Source organism: Meleagris gallopavo, chromosome 3 (genome assembly GCF_000146605.3).
Source record: "Meleagris gallopavo isolate NT-WF06-2002-E0010 breed Aviagen turkey brand Nicholas breeding stock chromosome 3, Turkey_5.1, whole genome shotgun sequence".
NCBI lineage: Eukaryota > Metazoa > Chordata > Aves > Galliformes > Phasianidae > Meleagris > Meleagris gallopavo.
Window position 1 is genome coordinate 36,696,309 of NC_015013.2, and position 8,923 is coordinate 36,705,231.

The following is an 8,923-nucleotide window of genomic DNA, read 5'->3' on the forward strand; positions in this document are numbered from 1 at the left end:
AGGTTCATGCCATTTATGAAACACTCCATGCAGTATGCTTTGTGAAATGGCTTCTGATCACACAGTGTCAGGTGCTAAAGGTGCTGTATAATCAAACCACTCCTGCTGTGAAAGACAGCTTCCAGCAAACAGAATGAAGACAGGACTGCATTTTTACCAATGACTGAGCACTAATAGAAAGTATCCAAAAGGGTTTCCAGAGCAAAGTTGGAGGGGGACTCTATATCAAGGAATGTAATGATAGAACAAGGAGAAATGGCACTAAAGTAAAGGAGGGAAAATTTAGATTAGATGTTAGGAGGAAATTCTTTCCACAGAAGACAGTGAAGCAATGGCACAGCTGCCCAGAGAAGCTGCAGTGTCCCATCTCTGGAGGTGCTCAAGGCCAGGTTGGATGGGGCCCTGGGCAGCTGAGCTGGAGGAAGGGGTCTCTGCTGATGGCAAGGCAGATTGGACTAGATGGTCTTTAATAACTCCTTCAGCCCAAACCATTCTATGAGTCTGTGATTTAACGATAACATGTGTGGTAGCAATGATTGTAAAATAAGTTCTTCCCAGGGGCGTTACTCACTAGCAAACCAAGAGTGAGATTTTGCATTTATGAAATAACAAGAAAAACCTGCATTAGATGCATCTGTGACCTTACAGTGTTTTGATTTTGCAAATGCGTCTTTGTGAAAGATTTTTGCCAACTTACCTCGCATGCATTAATATCTAAATTGTGTAAATATTGAGTATTTTCTACCTAAGAAAAATTAGTCTTAAGTTCATGTTTTCCTTTTCCTTAACATCACTTTACTAAAAAAACACTTCATTTAAAATAGGACTTACATACATAGAGTCACATAGGGAAAAAAAAATAAAGAGCAGACTTTAGCCTGGCTGTGTAACAGCTGTTTTTCCAGCAAACATAGATAGCAAACTATATAGATAGTAATGGTCAAAGTATACCCTCCTGTGTGTGTAATTTCCCAGGCAAACAAGTCATAAAGCTCTACTAAAACAGACCATTTTGACCAGGTGAGCATTGATTGTTGATATGATTGTTCAGTCAAGTACTTTTTGTAAGCTTTCGGTGCATGCATGTAGTAACATCACTTCCCGCATTGATATTTATGATCTGCTCATTGTTCCCCAGTCAAAATATCCTCATCACTAAATAGCTAGCATACAGAGGATTCCAAACCTAGGACTTAATCAAATGACTGTCATCACTATTTCAGTACACTGAAGTCATCGATGGTAAAACTTGCATGATAAAATATGAATGTCCCTAGAGGAGCTGGTGCTCTCAGCTGTTCCAGTACTGTTGCACAAGTGCCCTGAAGCTTAAAGGAAGCAAAAACACTGACTTTGAAGAGAAATCCAGAAATCAGAAGCTTACATTTAATTAAGAAAAGGTTTTATTTACTCATCAGAATCACCAAAACATCAGCATATTAGAATGTATACTGAAGTGTAGAATACATTCCAGATCCCCACTCCATCAGTATAATTTCAATGTATTGTCTCTTAAGCTTACAAGTGCTATTTCCCAAATCTTCCTTTTGGGAAATGAGTTTCACTGTAAGGCTTCCACATGCAAATTTTACTTAAGAAATATTATTCTTCTGAAATGGAGTTGTAAACAAACAAATCCCCTCATGCTTATCTGAGATGAGCATATTTACCTGGAGAAGTAAACAGCACACACTCTTCACTTCAGCTTTTTTGATCACTTTCCCTTTTAGAAAGGCAGAACCTTTAAGGTTGGAAAAGAGACCACTAAGATCTCCCAATCCAACCACCAGCCCATACCCACTGTATAATCAATGAATATGCAGCTGTCATAATTATGAAATATACCAGAGAGTTTGGCTAAGCAGGTTACTACACCAAGAAAAAGAATAGATAGAGTACTTACCCTTATCCTAGGCTCACTGTAAAACTCCTAAGGAGGGATCTCCAGAAAGAGATCCTTCCCCACTGGCAGTCAGCTCTTAAATGGGTCTAGGAGAGGTGGACCCAGGCTCCACCCCTTCCTGCAGCACAGGTGATTTGCCTTCACCTGTACTCCCGTGGCTGACTCATTGCTTGCCTCAGGTGGTCAATCAGAGGTTTGGGCCGTGATTCAGCAGTTCCCATACACCCACCATGGTGGTTAAATGACTGATGTTATTTTAGGTGCTGTCATAGAATCATAGAATCAATGAGGCTGGAAAAGACCTCTAAGATCATCTAGTCCAACCATCCACCTACTAAATAATTGCCCACTAAACCACATCCCTCAGTGCCACATCCACACGGTTCTTGGACACCTCCAGTTATATGACTGCATCATCTCCCTGGGCAGCCTGTGCCACTGCCTCATCGCTCTTTCTGAGAAGAAATGTTTCCTAATATCTAACTTGAATCTGCCCTAGTGCATTTTTAATGTGCTGGTGGTTATTATGCACTTTAATTTGAGAAAGAGCTCTTTTGAATTCGGAATGAATTTGTTCCTAAATAAAGGCATGAATAACAGACTAGCAAACTCTAGGAACTATGAAACACTGAGATTCCTAGAAAGTCCCAGGACCTAGCATTAACTAGTACTGCCTGTGTAGTAGACCGAGTTGGATATTAAGAAAAAAAGGGAGAGGAAGAGTCAATTCAGATAAATTCCTAGATAAATATTCAAGTTGAAGTATAAAAACTGTCAGTGAATGTATGTTTTTAAACACAATATGAAAAGTAACAAGGGAATGTAAAGTAATTTTAAAAAGTTATATTTATAAATTGAAAAAAACGCCATTATTTTCCATTTGAACTGAAAAAACTCCCAATTCAAATGGAATTTTCAACAGTTATCCATTTTCTCAAAGATCTTTTTTTCACCCTAGTAAACTAGCTAAATATCCACATTTTTTTCTGTCCAGCTTCAAGATGTAACATCAGCTCAAATAGCAAATGTGTAGACAACGTATTCTTAGAGCATTTATAAAAATAAATAAGAAATATGATCCAAAAATACAAAATGTATGTGAAAGAAAAAATTGCACTCAGGGCAGTATTTCGTGTAAAGGATTTCATAGTCAGACTACTCCATTTCCTTGACCAGTAAACGTATCTTGACTTTATAAATACACTGTCATTTCTCAACAGGATAAAAAATAGTGAAATAAATCCAACAGCCATATAAGTGATTTTTATATATTTTTTGATGTTTCTCAATGCTACTCAGCTGCCAATTTTCAGCAAATAGGTTGTTCAGAGCTATTACATTGCAGACCTGATGTTTTGGAAAAAAGTGCTTTGTGATTCTTCCAAGCAGCAACAAGCAGAAGGCAAGAAAATTAACTGGCTGATTTAGAGCTGATGGATGAGATGGCAAAACCAACAAATTGAACATGCATACTACCTAAAGCAGTTTTCAGTTTTGCATCATGAGAAGGAGATAGAGATTCTGACCCAAATAAATTACAGAAATAACTTCATTTTAAGACAATAAATATGCCTGAACAAAAAAATGTCAGTGTTTTATAGGCTGCTTCAGCCCAGTTCCGTGACTAATGGACAGGGAGACCTATGGACAGTGACGTGTGGAAAATCAAACCCTATAGCCTGTAAGGATATAGAGAAGGTATGTTTTATTGGCAATTGCGCAGAAGCCCTGGTGCAAGGGGGATAACTCCTCCAAGCTTGCACATCATCTGGAAAAATGCTAAAGATATAGGGCAAACTAATACATAATCAATAGTTTCCCGGAATTCTGATATATATTCATTATACCCCAAAGCATGCAGACTGTCCCCTGTTGTGCGTGTGTAGTGGGTCATGGGTTGAAGAATTTTGTTGTCTTTTTTGTGAAGGCTTCTGACCTTCCTTGCCATAATTCCTGGCAGAGAAGGGGGGCATTCCCCAAACTAGTTTTGTCTCGCTCTGTGGACAACTAATCACCTCCCTGCCAGATGTCTCAAACCTTATCAGCATGGCCTTCATCCCCCTCACTATCCCAGATGCTGTGTCTGCTATCCCCCTTTCTCTAACGAGCTCTACATTCCTGCTTCTATAAACTATCCCTAACTATCCCCCTTTATCCCCCCCCCATTCTCAGTTACTGCAAAATCTTCTTTTTGCTTTTTACTTTTTCTTATGGGGCCCCTTTTCCACCTTTCAGACAGAGCATGGTTGCCTGGAGAACCAAGCCAAGAAGTCTGTTGTGTGATGGAACAGAAAAGGGTCTTTCAGAAAGCTCTTTACAATTTTTCTGTTTTTCTGCATCCACGCTGCTGCAGCTCCAGGTAGATAGGAAAACATAGCTCTGACAACGATTATCAGCAATTGCGATGCTCCCAAAGGCACATCCAGAGTCACCAGTCTTCGCCTCAAAGGATTCCAGCAGATGCCTCCAACCTCCCTGTATCACATAGAGAATGGGACAGGTGTCATTGAAGGAGCAGTGTGATTAATTACCAATACATTTTTCAGGTGGCTTCTGAGATACGCACTGTTCCTATGAAAATGATAGAGTAACAGCAGGTACCAGCAGCATTATACTCCTTATTTTAAATATTCTTTCATAAAAAATACAATTTCATTAAAAAAATTTTGAACCTACATCTAGTGAGAAACAAAATCAATGCTCTTTGATCTTTGCTAAAATTTAGGATATGCTTCTCCCTACATTCTCATCACGTTCTATGTTTGGTTTGAAATATGTGAAGCATGGTTGGAAGACTTTGGTGCTAGAAACAATTTTGTTCTGATAGATTTCATTCTAGCACATAAAGAGTAAGCAGATGGAAACCAAGTTCTTATTTTAACCGTTGGTGAGTGTTAAGAGCATGAAGCAATATCTAAGAATCAAACAGTTATGGAAAAAAGTAAAGATAATGGTGACTGCACTTAAGACCACAGCTGCTCTCTGATTAATCACTTAATAGCTGAAAAGGTGAAGTGGATAAAGAGTATGAGGAAGGCAGAAGAATCTAAAATATTCCAACATGGAAGGAAACCTGATAACCTGGTAACATAACTCTGTTCCTCAGTGCTCAGTTCCAGCACTAATGGCTTCATTTATTGTTGTGGGTTTTATATCTTTCCCTAATTATAACAAATAATGATTTATACTGCAATGTGAACTTGTTTGTTACTTTTGTCTGTGAATCTATATATCTGTAAGTGAAGGATATGCTAAGTGATTGAATACATTGAAATAATAATAATACTAAAGAGTGTGCTGCAAAACTAAAATCTGTGGTGCCTGACAGATCTACCACTGCACCATAATGAAGAGCCATTCTCATGGTTTAAATCTATTCTGTAGTAGGTTCATGAGTTTGGTAGCAGAGATTTCCATATATACTGTCCAACCTACATTTCATTGTGTGAAATCAGCATTTAAAAAGCAGTTTTGAGCATTAGAATGGTGCACAAGGAACACACATAATTAGCTGATTATGAACATGTATCCAGTTCTGATGTAGGGAATTCGTATTTGATATGAGTATGTCTATATCCATGCAGCACAATTTGGGAAGTTTGGCTGAATTTGTGTGTTGAAAAACATATTTCCTAAATGCAGATCTGCCCTGAGAGTGTTATTCAGCCTAATACTGTTTTTGCCTACTTGAATTTGAACTGGTGATCTTGCAGTGGCGTGCTTGATTCCAGGGCATTTTTCAGAGCATGGTGCTAGTTTGCTAACTGAGAACATGAAGAATTGTTGTTGAAGGAGGACATCTAGTGATGTGGTCTGTATTTACATATTTAGCTGTTTTGTGCAGCCAGTTTGCTACCAAGTTACAGAATTTCTGGAAACTGTAGTGAGGATGCAACTTGGTTTGCTATGTAGTAGTCTTGGGGTTTTGATAGAAGACAAAGTGCCAGGTCCTGTACTTTGGTCACAACAAACCTAGGCAGTGATACAGGCTTGTGGCAGGAACGCTGTGCAGAAGAGAAGGACCTGGGAGTGTTGGTCAACACTCAGATGAACATGAGTTAGCAGTGTGTCCAGGTGGCCAAGAAGGCCAATGGGATCCTGGCTTGAATCAGAAATAGTGCAGCCACCAGGAGCAGGGAAGTCATTATCCTTCTGTACTCAACACTGGTGAGGTTACACCTTGAGTACTTCATTCAGTTTTGGGCCCCTCACTACTAGAAACACATTGAGGCCCTGGAGTGTGTTCAGAGAAGGGCAGCAAAGTTGTGAAGGGTCCGGAGAACAAGTCTTATGAGGAGTGTCTGAGGGAGTTGGGATTGCTCAGCCTGGAGAAGAGGAGGCTCAGGGTAGACCTTATTGCCCTCTCCAACGACCTGAAAGAAGGTGTTGTGAGATGGGAATTGACTTCTTCTCCCAGATAACAGTGATAGGACAAGAGGAAATGGCCTCAAGTTGAGCCAGAGGAGGTTCAGCTTGGATATTAGAAAACATTCAGTCTCAGAAGGAATGGCGAGGCACTGGTACGGGTGCCCAGCAAGATTGGGTCATTCATCAGAAGGTCTGACATGGTGTCAGAAATATCCAAATAATTTTCCAGGATGGTTTTTCTGATAAAAGCAGATTTTATTCATGATTGCAATGGTGGGCCTCCTGCAAGCAGGAGCCCCCCAAGAAAACAGCACTACATCTTTTATCTCCTATTGCCCGACGCTTATCTCTTTCTGCCCTGGTTCCTCATTGGCTGAGTACTGCAGGTTCACACTCTTTTGCAACGCTTCACTAATCATACAAATACCAAGTAAGCACAAATCTTTACCACTCAGACACAAATATCTTAATTGATCAATTGCCTTCTAACAATTGCTTTCTTAACAAGCATTTGGTCATAACTTTCGGATGTCTGTTTTACAGCAAAAACATAACCATAGCTTCTTAATTGTTTAATTACCCCCCTTGACACTTGTGCCCCTTTACACTGGGTCTTTGTTCTGGTCATTTATCTGTCCTTGCATAGAGATAAGCTCGAAAGGAGGATAGAGGGGAGTATCTTGGAGCCTGCACATGGCATCCTCACATTCCCACAGAGTGGGACAGCTCTGCTTTGTGTAAAGGCCTGATTCCTTGAAAGTTTGTTAAATATATTTCACTCTTGCCGGTCGAATGAAAAACTTCACAGTATGTTTCCTAGTTCAGAACACCATACCCACATCGTTTAAAACATTTAAATTCTATTGCAGCTTTGTGAGAAAGTATTTGTTAGGTAATCTGGTAACTATGTTTCTAAAATATGCTACTAATATGTATATGCTATTCTTACATTCCACATCAGCTAATTCTAAAGATATGTTACAGCTTAATTCTTTGGATCAATTGCCCCTTTTCAGTGATCAGTGCAGAAACAACATTGTTCACTTTCCACAATGGGAAGAGCAAAGTAGTCCTCAAAGCATTTCTTTTTGTCTGTCTCCCTCATTACTACAGTAATCTTAATTACTGAAAACTCCTTTTTAATACTGCTGCTCCCTCTGCTGCAATCCATTACGGAACACATCTCACACCTTCTGTCCTTTCCTGCAATAGTTCTGAGACTCTGAATGTGCTGACCCAGCACTGGTAGGAAGATCTGAGGGAAAGCAAGTCCTGATGGGGCTGAGCTGGTTAGATTGTATGAGACAGCACAGATCATACCTGTTATGACAACGTGGTAGTTAATCATTAACTTTGTGAATCAGTTTACATTGCGTACATTTACCACAATGATGGAACAAATTCATTTTCTAATGACAAAATATGGAAAATGAAAACTTTGGAGAGTTTGAGTAGTAAAATGAATAAATAAAAAGTAGATTGCTTCTCAACATACCATTTATCTAATAGTTCTATGGCTTTCAGTTATGTCCTCATATTCAGAATACTCTCTAATTCCACTAATAGCAAAATTTTAACTAAAATAAGAATATTTGTACTTTATTTAAAAAAAAAATAAGAAATACATATTGGTGGAAATGAAGCTGCACAACAAGGAAGCCCCTCTCATCTCTCTACAGAGAACAAAGCAAGTGTATGAAGAAATTCCTAAGGAAATTGACTGAATTCTATACTATTGCCTATTTTAGCTCTTCCTCAGTTACTAATTCTAAGCATTCTGTATACAGAGGAAATGACTTCTTGCTTCATTTTAGCTAATACAGTCCTCTGAAATTGGCAACAGCAAGAATAGCAAGTAACCTATTAAGAAAAATAATGCTGAGTACCTTCCAGTCCTATTGCCATTAACTATTCTTAAAATCAATTTGTTATCAAAATATAAATTCCACTCCCCATACATGTCAACACTTTCTTTCAAGGAGAGAGGCGGTTTCTTTGTCATGCAGAAATTTTCATTCCAAAGTTTTCCAAACAAAATTGGCACTGACACTGCTGCAAATATTACAGTGAACCATCTGACTTTAATATTTTCAACCTGACAGATTTATTTCTTCATAAATAATGAAAAAAATCCTTATTAGAGTAAAAATACGTAGCTCCTTTGTATTTCTTGATTGTGAGAATTACCTGGTGCCAAGCTGTGAACATGAGATTGAAGACCCTTGAGGTTGACCTTAAGAACCACAAAGGCAGAGAATAGTGATATAGCAGCATAAGCAATTTCATTGCAGCTGCTCACTGCTAGAAAAATGAGAAATGTGTTTTCTATTACTGAATATAATGAATTCTCTTTCTGTCCTGACAAAAATTGTCAAACTTCATTAATGAGAAGAAAGATGTGGTACATAAAGAGTAATATGAGTATACATATTTAAAATGAGGAAATATTGGATATTGCTAGTGGAGGATTATTTCTCTGAATCAAGCATTGAACAAGCCTTTCTAAATATTTCAAAATTAGCATACTAAGCTATGTAATGTAATATCTATATATTCAGAGTAATTAGCTATCATTTATGTTAGATGCCAGGAAGAAATTCTTTGCTCAGAGAGCGGTGAGGCGCTGGCACAGCTGCCCAGAGAAGCTGTGGT